This window comes from Streptopelia decaocto (assembly GCF_964273445.1).
Source record: "Streptopelia decaocto genome assembly, contig: HAP1_SCAFFOLD_30, whole genome shotgun sequence".
NCBI classification, from domain to species: Eukaryota; Metazoa; Chordata; class Aves; order Columbiformes; family Columbidae; genus Streptopelia; species Streptopelia decaocto.
Window position 1 is genome coordinate 1761816 of NW_028116159.1, and position 13778 is coordinate 1775593.

Sequence of the window (13778 nt, forward strand, 5' to 3'; positions counted from 1 at the left end):
GTCCAAAGTTTCAGCGGGATTTCCAAAATGTTGAAAGGAACTCGAAACATGTCAACCATGGTTTTGAGAATCTCTCCCGGAGTTTGAGAGATTTGGACGTGAAAGGGTACCAATCTTGTCGAAGATTGGGAACCCTTCGCGACAATGTCCAAAGTTTCAGCGGGATTTCCAAAATGTTGAAAGGAACTCGAAACATGTCAACCTTGGTTTTGAGAATCTCTCCCGGAGTTTGAGAGATTTGGACATGAAAGGGTACCAATCTTGTCGGGGATTGGGAACCCTTCGCCAGAATGTCCAAAGTTTCAGCGGGATTTCCAAAATGTTGAAAGGAACTCGAAACATGTCAACCTTGGTTTTGAGAATCTCTCCCGGAGTTTGAGAGATTTGGACGTGAAAGGGTACCAATCTTGTCGGGGATTGGGAACCCTTCGCGACAATGTCCAAAGTTTCAGCGGGATTTCCAAAATGTTGAAAGGAACTCGAAACATGTCAACCATGGTTTTGAGAATCTCTCCCGGAGTTTGAGAGATTTGGACGTGAAAGGGTACCAATCTTGTCGGGGATCGGGAACCCTTCGCGAGAAAGTCCAAGGTTTCAGTGGGATTTCCAAAATGTTGAAAGGAACTCGAAACATGTCAACCTTGGTTTTGAGAATCTCTCCCGGAGTTTGAGAGATTTGGACGTGAAAGGGTACCAGTCTTGTCGGGGATTTGGAACCCTTCGTCATAATGTCCAATGTTTCAGCGGGATTTCCAAAATGTTGAGAAGAACTCGAAACATGTCAACCTTGGTTTTGAGAATCTCTCCCAGAGTTTGAGAGATTTGGACGTGAAAGGACACCAGTCTTGTCGGGGATTGATAACCCTTCGCCAGAATGTCCAAAGTTTCAGCGGGATTTCCAAAATGTTGAAAGGAACTCGAAACATGTCAACCTTGGTTTTGAGAATCTCTCCCGGAGTTTGAGAGATTTGGACGTGAAAGGGTACCAATCTTGTCGGGGATTGGGAACCCTTCGCGAGAATGTCCAAAGTTTCAGCGTGATTTCTAAAATGTTGAAAGGAACTCGAAACATGTCAACCTTGGTTTTGAGAATCTCTCCCGGAGTTTAAGAGATCTGGACGTGAAAGGGTACCAATCGTGTCGGGGATCGGGAACCCTTCGCGAGAATGTCCAAAGTTTCAGCGGGATTTCCAAATTGTTGAAAGGAACTCGAAACATGTCAACCTTGGTTTTGAGAATCTCTCCCGGAGTGTGAGAGATTTGGACGTGAAAGGGTACCAATCTTGTCGAAGATTGGGAACCCTTCGCGAGAATGTCCAAAGTTTCAGCGGGGTTTCCAAAAGGTTGAAAGGAACTCGAAACATGTCAGCCTTGGTTTTGAGAATCTCTCCCGGAGTTTGAGAGATTTGGACGTGATAGGGTACCAGTCTTGTCGGGGATTGGGAACCCTTCGCCAGAATGTCCAAAGTTTCAGCGGGATTTCCAAAATGTTGAGAGGAACTCGAAACATGTCAACCTTGGTTTTGAGAATCTCTCCCGGAGTATGAGAGATTTGGACGTGAAGGGGTACCAGTCTTGTCGGGGATTGGGAACCCTTCGCCAGAATGTCCAAAGTTTCAGCGGGATTTCCAAAATGTTGAAAGGAACTCGAAACATGTCAACCTCGGTTTTGAGAATCTCTTTCAGACTTTGAGAGATTTGGACGTGAAAGGGTACCAATCGTGTCGGGGTCGGGAACCCTTCGCGAGAATGTCCAAAGTTTCAGCGGGATTTCCAAAATGTTGAAAGGAACTCGAAACATGTCAACCTTGGTTTTGAGAATCTCTCCCGGAGTTTGAGAGATTTGGACGTGAAAGGGTACCAGTCTTGTCGGGGATTGGGAACCCTTCGTGAGAATGTCCAAAGTTTCAGCGGGATATCCAAAATGTTGAAAGGAACTCGAAACATGTCAACCTTGGTTTTGAGAATCTCTCCCGGAGTTTGAGAGATTTGGACGTGAAAGGGTACCAGTCTTGTCGGGGATTGGGAACCCTTCGCGAGAATGTCCAAAGTTTCAGCGGGATTTCCAAAAGGTTGAAAGGAACTCGAAACATGTCAACCTTGGTTTTGAGAATCTCTCCCGGAGTTTGAGAGATTTGGACGTGAAAGGGTACCAGTCTTGTCGGGGATTGGGAACCCTTCGCGAGAATGTCCAAAGTTTCAGCGTGATTTCCAAAATGTTGAAAGGAACTCGAAACATGTCAACCTTGGTTTTGAGAATCTCTCCCGGAGTTTGAGAGATTTGGACGTGAAAGGGTACCAGTCTTGTCGGGGATTGGGAACCCTTCGCGAGAATGTCCAAAGTTTCAGCGGGATTTCCAAAATGTTGAAAGGAACTCGAAACATGTCAACCTTGGTTTTGAGAATCTCTCCCGGAGTTTGAGAGATTTGGACGTGAAAGGGTACCAATCTTGTCGGGGATTGGGAACCCTTCGCGAGAAAGTCCAAAGTTTCAGCGGGATTTCCAAAATGTTGAGAGGAACTCGAAACATGTCAGCCTTGGTTTTGAGAATCCCTCCCGGAGTTTGAGAGATTTGGACGTGAAAGGGTACCAGTCTTGTCGGGGATTGGGAACCCTTCGCCAGAATGTCCAAAGTTTCAGCGGGATTTCCAAAATGTTGAGAGGAACTCGAAACATGTCAACCTTGGTTTTGAGAATCTCTCCCGGAGTATGAGAGATTTGGACGTGAAGGGGTACCAGTCTTGTCGGGGATTGGGAACCCTTCGCCAGAATGTCCAAAGTTTCAGCGGGATTTCCAAAATGTTGAAAGGAACTCGAAACATGTCAACCACGGTTTTGAGAATCTCTCCCGGAGTTTGAGAGATTTGGACGTGAAAGGGTACCAGTCTTGTCGGGGATTGGGAACCCTTCGCGAGAATGACCAAAGTTTCAGCGGGATTTCTAAAATGTTGAAAGGAGCTCGAAACATGTCAACCTTGGTTTTGAGAATCTCTCCCGGAGTTTGAGAGATTTGGACGTGAAAGGGTACCAATCTTGTCAGGGATTGGGAACCCTTCGCGAGAATGTCCAAAGTTTCAGCGGGATTTCCAAAATGTTGAGAGGAACTCGAAACATGTCAACCTCGGTTTTGAGAATCTCTCCCGGAGTTTGAGAGATTTGGACGTGAAAGGGTACCAGTCTTGTCGGGGATTGGGAACCCTTCGCGAGAATGACCAAAGTTTCAGCGGGATTTCTAAAATGTTGAAAGGAACTCGAAACATGTCAACCTTGGTTTTGAGAATCTCTCCCGGAGTTTGAGAGATTTGGACGTGAAAGGGTACCAGTCTTGTCGGGGATTGGGAACCCTTCGCGAGAATGTCCAAAGTTTCAGCAGGATTTCCAAAATGTTGAAAGGAACTCGAAACATGTCAACCTTGGTTTTGAGAATCTCTCCCGGAGTTTGAGAGATTTGGACGTGAAAGGGTACCAGTCTTGTCGGGGATTGGGAACCCTTCGCGAGAATGTCCAAAGTTTCAGCGGGATTTCCAAAATGTTGAAAGGAACTCGAAACATGTCAACCTCGGTTTTGAGAATCTCTTTCAGACTTTGAGAGACTTGGACGTGAAAGGGTACCAATCGTGTCGGGGTCGGGAACCCTTCGCGAGAATGTCCAAAGTTTCAGTGGGATTTCCAAAATGTTGAAAGGAACTCGAAACATGTCAACCTTGGTTTTGAGAATCTCTCCCGGAGTTTGAGAGATTTGGACGTGAAAGGGTACCAGTCTTGTCGGGGATTGGGAACCCTTCGCGACAATGTCCAAAGTTTCAGCGTGATTTCCAAAATGTTGAAAGGAACTCGAAACATGTCAACCATGGTTTTGAGAATCTCTCCCGGAGTTTGAGAGATTTGGACGTGAAAGGGTACCAATCTTGTCGGGGATCGGGAACCCTTCGCGAGAAAGTCCAAGGTTTCAGTGGGATTTCCAAAATGTTGAAAGGAACTCGAAACATGTCAACCTTGGTTTTGAGAATCTCTCCCGGAGTTTGAGAGATTTGGACGTGAAAGGGTACCAGTCTTGTCGGGGATTTGGAACCCTTCGTCATAATGTCCAATGTTTCAGCGGGATTTCCAAAATGTTGAGAAGAACTCGAAACATGTCAACCTTGGTTTTGAGAATCTCTCCCAGAGTTTGAGAGATTTGGACGTGAAAGGACACCAGTCTTGTCGGGGATTGATAACCCTTCGCCAGAATGTCCAAAGTTTCAGCGGGATTTCCAAAATGTTGAAAGGAACTCGAAACATGTCAACCTTGGTTTTGAGAATCTCTCCCGGAGTTTGAGAGATTTGGACGTGAAAGGGTACCAATCTTGTCGGGGATTGGGAACCCTTCGCGAGAATGTCCAAAGTTTCAGCGTGATTTCTAAAATGTTGAAAGGAACTCGAAACATGTCAACCTTGGTTTTGAGAATCTCTCCCGGAGTTTAAGAGATCTGGACGTGAAAGGGTACCAATCGTGTCGGGGATCGGGAACCCTTCGCGAGAATGTCCAAAGTTTCAGCGGGATTTCCAAATTGTTGAAAGGAACTCGAAACATGTCAACCTTGGTTTTGAGAATCTCTCCCGGAGTGTGAGAGATTTGGACGTGAAAGGGTACCAATCTTGTCGAAGATTGGGAACCCTTCGCGAGAATGTCCAAAGTTTCAGCGGGGTTTCCAAAAGGTTGAAAGGAACTCGAAACATGTCAGCCTTGGTTTTGAGAATCTCTCCCGGAGTTTGAGAGATTTGGACGTGATAGGGTACCAGTCTTGTCGGGGATTGGGAACCCTTCGCCAGAATGTCCAAAGTTTCAGCGGGATTTCCAAAATGTTGAGAGGAACTCGAAACATGTCAACCTTGGTTTTGAGAATCTCTCCCGGAGTATGAGAGATTTGGACGTGAAGGGGTACCAGTCTTGTCGGGGATTGGGAACCCTTCGCCAGAATGTCCAAAGTTTCAGCGGGATTTCCAAAATGTTGAAAGGAACTCGAAACATGTCAACCTCGGTTTTGAGAATCTCTTTCAGACTTTGAGAGATTTGGACGTGAAAGGGTACCAATCGTGTCGGGGTCGGGAACCCTTCGCGAGAATGTCCAAAGTTTCAGCGGGATTTCCAAAATGTTGAAAGGAACTCGAAACATGTCAACCTTGGTTTTGAGAATCTCTCCCGGAGTTTGAGAGATTTGGACGTGAAAGGGTACCAGTCTTGTCGGGGATTGGGAACCCTTCGTGAGAATGTCCAAAGTTTCAGCGGGATATCCAAAATGTTGAAAGGAACTCGAAACATGTCAACCTTGGTTTTGAGAATCTCTCCCGGAGTTTGAGAGATTTGGACGTGAAAGGGTACCAGTCTTGTCGGGGATTGGGAACCCTTCGCGAGAATGTCCAAAGTTTCAGCGGGATTTCCAAAAGGTTGAAAGGAACTCGAAACATGTCAACCTTGGTTTTGAGAATCTCTCCCGGAGTTTGAGAGATTTGGACGTGAAAGGGTACCAGTCTTGTCGGGGATTGGGAACCCTTCGCGAGAATGTCCAAAGTTTCAGCGTGATTTCCAAAATGTTGAAAGGAACTCGAAACATGTCAACCTTGGTTTTGAGAATCTCTCCCGGAGTTTGAGAGATTTGGACGTGAAAGAGTACCAGTCTTGTCGGGGATTGGGAACCCTTCGCGAGAATGTCCAAAGTTTCAGCGGGATTTCCAAAATGTTGAAAGGAACTCGAAACATGTCAACCTTGGTTTTGAGAATCTCTCCCGGAGTTTGAGAGATTTGGACGTGAAAGGGTACCAATCTTGTCGGGGATTGGGAACCCTTCGCGAGAAAGTCCAAAGTTTCAGCGGGATTTCCAAAATGTTGAGAGGAACTCGAAACATGTCAGCCTTGGTTTTGAGAATCCCTCCCGGAGTTTGAGAGATTTGGACGTGAAAGGGTACCAGTCTTGTCGGGGATTGGGAACCCTTCGCCAGAATGTCCAAAGTTTCAGCGGGATTTCCAAAATGTTGAGAGGAACTCGAAACATGTCAACCTTGGTTTTGAGAATCTCTCCCGGAGTATGAGAGATTTGGACGTGAAGGGGTACCAGTCTTGTCGGGGATTGGGAACCCTTCGCCAGAATGTCCAAAGTTTCAGCGGGATTTCCAAAATGTTGAAAGGAACTCGAAACATGTCAACCACGGTTTTGAGAATCTCTCCCGGAGTTTGAGAGATTTGGACGTGAAAGGGTACCAGTCTTGTCGGGGATTGGGAACCCTTCGCGAGAATGACCAAAGTTTCAGCGGGATTTCTAAAATGTTGAAAGGAGCTCGAAACATGTCAACCTTGGTTTTGAGAATCTCTCCCGGAGTTTGAGAGATTTGGACGTGAAAGGGTACCAATCTTGTCAGGGATTGGGAACCCTTCGCGAGAATGTCCAAAGTTTCAGCGGGATTTCCAAAATGTTGAGAGGAACTCGAAACATGTCAACCTCGGTTTTGAGAATCTCTCCCGGAGTTTGAGAGATTTGGACGTGAAAGGGTACCAGTCTTGTCGGGGATTGGGAACCCTTCGCGAGAATGACCAAAGTTTCAGCGGGATTTCTAAAATGTTGAAAGGAACTCGAAACATGTCAACCTTGGTTTTGAGAATCTCTCCCGGAGTTTGAGAGATTTGGACGTGAAAGGGTACCAGTCTTGTCGGGGATTGGGAACCCTTCGCGAGAATGTCCAAAGTTTCAGCAGGATTTCCAAAATGTTGAAAGGAACTCGAAACATGTCAACCTTGGTTTTGAGAATCTCTCCCGGAGTTTGAGAGATTTGGACGTGAAAGGGTACCAGTCTTGTCGGGGATTGGGAACCCTTCGCGAGAATGTCCAAAGTTTCAGCGGGATTTCCAAAATGTTGAAAGGAACTCGAAACATGTCAACCTCGGTTTTGAGAATCTCTTTCAGACTTTGAGAGACTTGGACGTGAAAGGGTACCAATCGTGTCGGGGTCGGGAACCCTTCGCGAGAATGTCCAAAGTTTCAGTGGGATTTCCAAAATGTTGAAAGGAACTCGAAACATGTCAACCTTGGTTTTGAGAATCTCTCCCGGAGTTTGAGAGATTTGGACGTGAAAGGGTACCAGTCTTGTCGGGGATTGGGAACCCTTCGCGACAATGTCCAAAGTTTCAGCGTGATTTCCAAAATGTTGAAAGGAACTCGAAACATGTCAACCTTGGTTTTGAGAATCTCTCCCGGAGTCTGAGAGATTTGGACGTGAAAGGGTACCAATCTTGTCGGGGATTGGGAACCCTTCGCGAGAATGTCCAAAGTTTCAGCGGGATTTCCAAAATGTTGAAAGGAACTCGAAACATGTCAACCTTGGTTTTGAGAATCTCTCCCGGAGTTTGAGAGATTTGGACATGAAAGGGTACCAATCTTGTCGGGGATTGGGAACCCTTCGCGAGAAAGTCCAAAGTTTCAGCGGGATCTCCAAAATGTTGAAAGGAAATCGAAACATGTCAACCTTGGTTTTGAGAATCTCTCCCGGAGTTTGAGAGATTTGGACGTGAAAGGGTACCAATCTTGTCGGGGATTGGGAACCCTTCGCGAGAATGTCCAAAGTTTCAGCGGGATTTCCAAAATGTTGAAAGGAACTCGAAACATGTCAACCATGGTTTTGAGAATCTCTCCCGGAGTTTGAGAGATTTGGACGTGAAAGGGTACCAATCTTGTCGAAGATTGGGAACCCTTCGCGACAATGTCCAAAGTTTCAGCGGGATTTCCAAAATGTTGAAAGGAACTCGAAACATGTCAACCTTGGTTTTGAGAATCTCTCCCGGAGTTTGAGAGATTTGGACATGAAAGGGTACCAATCTTGTCGGGGATTGGGAACCCTTCGCCAGAATGTCCAAAGTTTCAGCGGGATTTCCAAAATGTTGAAAGGAACTCGAAACATGTCAACCTTGGTTTTGAGAATCTCTCCCGGAGTTTGAGAGATTTGGACGTGAAAGGGTACCAATCTTGTCGGGGATTGGGAACCCTTCGCGACAATGTCCAAAGTTTCAGCGGGATTTCCAAAATGTTGAAAGGAACTCGAAACATGTCAACCATGGTTTTGAGAATCTCTCCCGGAGTTTGAGAGATTTGGACGTGAAAGGGTACCAATCTTGTCGGGGATCGGGAACCCTTCGCGAGAAAGTCCAAGGTTTCAGTGGGATTTCCAAAATGTTGAAAGGAACTCGAAACATGTCAACCTTGGTTTTGAGAATCTCTCCCGGAGTTTGAGAGATTTGGACGTGAAAGGGTACCAGTCTTGTCGGGGATTTGGAACCCTTCGTCATAATGTCCAATGTTTCAGCGGGATTTCCAAAATGTTGAGAAGAACTCGAAACATGTCAACCTTGGTTTTGAGAATCTCTCCCGGAGTTTGAGAGATTTGGACGTGAAAGGACACCAGTCTTGTCGGGGATTGATAACCCTTCGCCAGAATGTCCAAAGTTTCAGCGGGATTTCCAAAATGTTGAAAGGAACTCGAAACATGTCAACCTTGGTTTTGAGAATCTCTCCCGGAGTTTGAGAGATTTGGACGTGAAAGGGTACCAATCTTGTCGGGGATTGGGAACCCTTCGCGAGAATGTCCAAAGTTTCAGCGTGATTTCTAAAATGTTGAAAGGAACTCGAAACATGTCAACCTTGGTTTTGAGAATCTTTCCCGGAGTTTGAGAGATCTGGACGTGAAAGGGTACCAATCGTGTCGGGGATCGGGAACCCTTCGCGAGAATGTCCAAAGTTTCAGCGGGATTTCCAAATTGTTGAAAGGAACTCGAAACATGTCAACCTTGGTTTTGAGAATCTCTCCCGGAGTGTGAGAGATTTGGACGTGAAAGGGTACCAGTCTTGTCGGGGATCGGGAACCCTTCGCGAGAATGTCCAAAGTTTCAGCGGGATTTCCAAAAGGTTGAAAGGAACTCGAAACATGTCAGCCTTGGTTTTGAGAATCTCTCCCGGAGTTTGAGAGATTTGGACGTGATAGGGTACCAGTCTTGTCGGGGATTGGGAACCCTTCGCCAGAATGTCCAAAGTTTCAGCGGGATTTCCAAAATGTTGAGAGGAACTCGAAACATGTCAACCTTGGTTTTGAGAATCTCTCCCGGAGTATGAGAGATTTGGACGTGAAGGGGTACCAGTCTTGTCGGGGATTGGGAACCCTTCGCCAGAATGTCCAAAGTTTCAGCGGGATTTCCAAAATGTTGAAAGGAACTCGAAACATGTCAACCTCGGTTTTGAGAATCTCTCCCGGAGTTTGAGAGATTTGGACGTGAAAGGGTACCAATCGTGTCGGGGTCGGGAACCCTTCGCGAGAATGTCCAAAGTTTCAGTGGGATTTCCAAAATGTTGAAAGGAACTCGAAACATGTCAACCTTGGTTTTGAGAATCTCTCCCGGAGTTTGAGAGATTTGGACGTGAAAGGGTACCAATCTTGTCAGGGATTGGGAACCCTTCGCGAGAAAGTCCAAAGTTTCAGCGGGATCTCCAAAATGTTGAAAGGAAATCGAAACATGTCAACCTTGGTTTTGAGAATCTCTCCCGGAGTTTGAGAGATTTGGACGTGAAAGGGTACCAATCTTGTCGGGGATTGGGAACCCTTCGCGAGAATGTCCAAAGTTTCAGCGGGATTTCCAAAATGTTGAAAGGAACTCGAAACATGTCAACCATGGTTTTGAGAATCTCTCCCGGAGTTTGAGAGATTTGGACGTGAAAGGGTACCAATCTTGTCGAAGATTGGGAACCCTTCGCGACAATGTCCAAAGTTTCAGCGGGATTTCCAAAATGTTGAAAGGAACTCGAAACATGTCAACCTTGGTTTTGAGAATCTCTCCCGGAGTTTGAGAGATTTGGACATGAAAGGGTACCAATCTTGTCGGGGATTGGGAACCCTTCGCGAGAAAGTCCAAAGTTTCAGCGGGATTTCCAAAATGTTGAAAGGAACTCGAAACATGTCAACCTTGGTTTTGAGAATCTCTCCCGGAGTTTGAGAGATTTGGACGTGAAAGGGTACCAATCTTGTCGGGGATTGGGAACCCTTCGCGACAATGTCCAAAGTTTCAGCGGGATTTCCAAAATGTTGAAAGGAACTCGAAACATGTCAACCATGGTTTTGAGAATCTCTCCCGGAGTTTGAGAGATTTGGACGTGAAAGGGTACCAATCTTGTCGGGGATCGGGAACCCTTCGCGAGAAAGTCCAAGGTTTCAGTGGGATTTCCAAAATGTTGAAAGGAACTCGAAACATGTCACCCTTGGTTTTGAGAATCTCTCCCGGAGTTTGAGAGATTTGGACGTGAAAGGGTACCAGTCTTGTCGGGGATTTGGAACCCTTCGTCATAATGTCCAATGTTTCAGCGGGATTTCCAAAATGTTGAGAAGAACTCGAAACATGTCAACCTTGGTTTTGAGAATCTCTCCCAGAGTTTGAGAGATTTGGACGTGAAAGGACACCAGTCTTGTCGGGGATTGATAACCCTTCGCGAGAATGTCCAAAGTTTCAGCGGGATTTCCAAAATGTTGAAAGGAACTCGAAACATGTCAACCTTGGTTTTGAGAATCTCTCCCGGAGTTTGAGAGATTTGGACGTGAAAGGGTACCAATCTTGTCGGGGATTGGGAACCCTTCGCGAGAATGTCCAAAGTTTCAGCGTGATTTCTAAAATGTTGAAAGGAACTCGAAACATGTCAACCTTGGTTTTGAGAATCTCTCCCGGAGTTTAAGAGATCTGGACGTGAAAGGGTACCAATCGTGTCGGGGATCGGGAACCCTTCGCGAGAATGTCCAAAGTTTCAGCGGGATTTCCAAATTGTTGAAAGGAACTCGAAACATGTCAACCTTGGTTTTGAGAATCTCTCCCGGAGTGTGAGAGATTTGGACGTGAAAGGGTACCAATCTTGTCGAAGATTGGGAACCCTTCGCGAGAATGTCCAAAGTTTCAGCGGGGTTTCCAAAAGGTTGAAAGGAACTCGAAACATGTCAGCCTTGGTTTTGAGAATCTCTCCCGGAGTTTGAGAGATTTGGACGTGATAGGGTACCAGTCTTGTCGGGGATTGGGAACCCTTCGCCAGAATGTCCAAAGTTTCAGCGGGATTTCCAAAATGTTGAGAGGAACTCGAAACATGTCAACCTTGGTTTTGAGAATCTCTCCCGGAGTATGAGAGATTTGGACCTGAAGGGGTACCAGTCTTGTCGGGGATTGGGAACCCTTCGCCAGAATGTCCAAAGTTTCAGCGGGATTTCCAAAATGTTGAAAGGAACTCGAAACATGTCAACCTCGGTTTTGAGAATCTCTTTCAGACTTTGAGAGATTTGGACGTGAAAGGGTACCAATCGTGTCGGGGTCGGGAACCCTTCGCGAGAATGTCCAAAGTTTCAGCGGGATTTCCAAAATGTTGAAAGGAACTCGAAACATGTCAACCTTGGTTTTGAGAATCTCTCCCGGAGTGTGAGAGATTTGGACGTGAAAGGGTACCAGTCTTGTCGGGGATCGGGAACCCTTCGCGAGAATGTCCAAAGTTTCAGCGGGATTTCCAAAAGGTTGAAAGGAACTCGAAACATGTCAGCCTTGGTTTTGAGAATCTCTCCCGGAGTTTGAGAGATTTGGACGTGATAGGGTACCAGTCTTGTCGGGGATTGGGAACCCTTCGCCAGAATGTCCAAAGTTTCAGCGGGATTTCCAAAATGTTGAGAGGAACTCGAAACATGTCAACCTTGGTTTTGAGAATCTCTCCCGGAGTATGAGAGATTTGGACGTGAAGGGGTACCAGTCTTGTCGGGGATTGGGAACCCTTCGCCAGAATGTCCAAAGTTTCAGCGGGATTTCCAAAATGTTGAAAGGAACTCGAAACATGTCAACCTCGGTTTTGAGAATCTCTCCCGGAGTTTGAGAGATTTGGACGTGAAAGGGTACCAATCGTGTCGGGGTCGGGAACCCTTCGCGAGAATGTCCAAAGTTTCAGTGGGATTTCCAAAATGTTGAAAGGAACTCGAAACATGTCAACCTTGGTTTTGAGAATCTCTCCCGGAGTTTGAGAGATTTGGACGTGAAAGGGTACCAATCTTGTCAGGGATTGGGAACCCTTCGCGAGAAAGTCCAAAGTTTCAGCGGGATCTCCAAAATGTTGAAAGGAAATCGAAACATGTCAACCTTGGTTTTGAGAATCTCTCCCGGAGTTTGAGAGATTTGGACGTGAAAGGGTACCAATCTTGTCGGGGATTGGGAACCCTTCGCGACAATGTCCAAAGTTTCAGCGGGATTTCCAAAATGTTGAAAGGAACTCGAAACATGTCAACCATGGTTTTGAGAATCTCTCCCGGAGTTTGAGAGATTTGGACGTGAAAGGGTACCAATCTTGTCGAAGATTGGGAACCCTTCGCGACAATGTCCAAAGTTTCAGCGGGATTTCCAAAATGTTGAAAGGAACTCGAAACATGTCAACCTTGGTTTTGAGAATCTCTCCCGGAGTTTGAGAGATTTGGACATGAAAGGGTACCAATCTTGTCGGGGATTGGGAACCCTTCGCGAGAAAGTCCAAAGTTTCAGCGGGATTTCCAAAATGTTGAAAGGAACTCGAAACATGTCAACCTTGGTTTTGAGAATCTCTCCCGGAGTTTGAGAGATTTGGACGTGAAAGGGTACCAATCTTGTCGGGGATTGGGAACCCTTCGCGACAATGTCCAAAGTTTCAGCGGGATTTCCAAAATGTTGAAAGGAACTCGAAACATGTCAACCATGGTTTTGAGAATCTCTCCCGGAGTTTGAGAGATTTGGACGTGAAAGGGTACCAATCTTGTCGGGGATCGGGAACCCTTCGCGAGAAAGTCCAAGGTTTCAGTGGGATTTCCAAAATGTTGAAAGGAACTCGAAACATGTCACCCTTGGTTTTGAGAATCTCTCCCGGAGTTTGAGAGATTTGGACGTGAAAGGGTACCAGTCTTGTCGGGGATTTGGAACCCTTCGTCATAATGTCCAATGTTTCAGCGGGATTTCCAAAATGTTGAGAAGAACTCGAAACATGTCAACCTTGGTTTTGAGAATCTCTCCCAGAGTTTGAGAGATTTGGACGTGAAAGGACACCAGTCTTGTCGGGGATTGATAACCCTTCGCGAGAATGTCCAAAGTTTCAGCGGGATTTCCAAAATGTTGAAAGGAACTCGAAACATGTCAACCTTGGTTTTGAGAATCTCTCCCGGAGTTTGAGAGATTTGGACGTGAAAGGGTACCAATCTTGTCGGGGATTGGGAACCCTTCGCGAGAATGTCCAAAGTTTCAGCGTGATTTCTAAAATGTTGAAAGGAACTCGAAACATGTCAACCTTGGTTTTGAGAATCTCTCCCGGAGTTTAAGAGATCTGGACGTGAAAGGGTACCAATCGTGTCGGGGATCGGGAACCCTTCGCGAGAATGTCCAAAGTTTCAGCGGGATTTCCAAATTGTTGAAAGGAACTCGAAACATGTCAACCTTGGTTTTGAGAATCTCTCCCGGAGTGTGAGAGATTTGGACGTGAAAGGGTACCAATCTTGTCGAAGATTGGGAACCCTTCGCGAGAATGTCCAAAGTTTCAGCGGGGTTTCCAAAAGGTTGAAAGGAACTCGAAACATGTCAGCCTTGGTTTTGAGAATCTCTCCCGGAGTTTGAGAGATTTGGACGTGATAGGGTACCAGTCTTGTCGGGGATTGGGAACCCTTCGCCAGAATGTCCAAAGTTTCAGCGGGATTTCCAAAATGTTGAGAGGAACTCGAAACATGTCAACCTTGG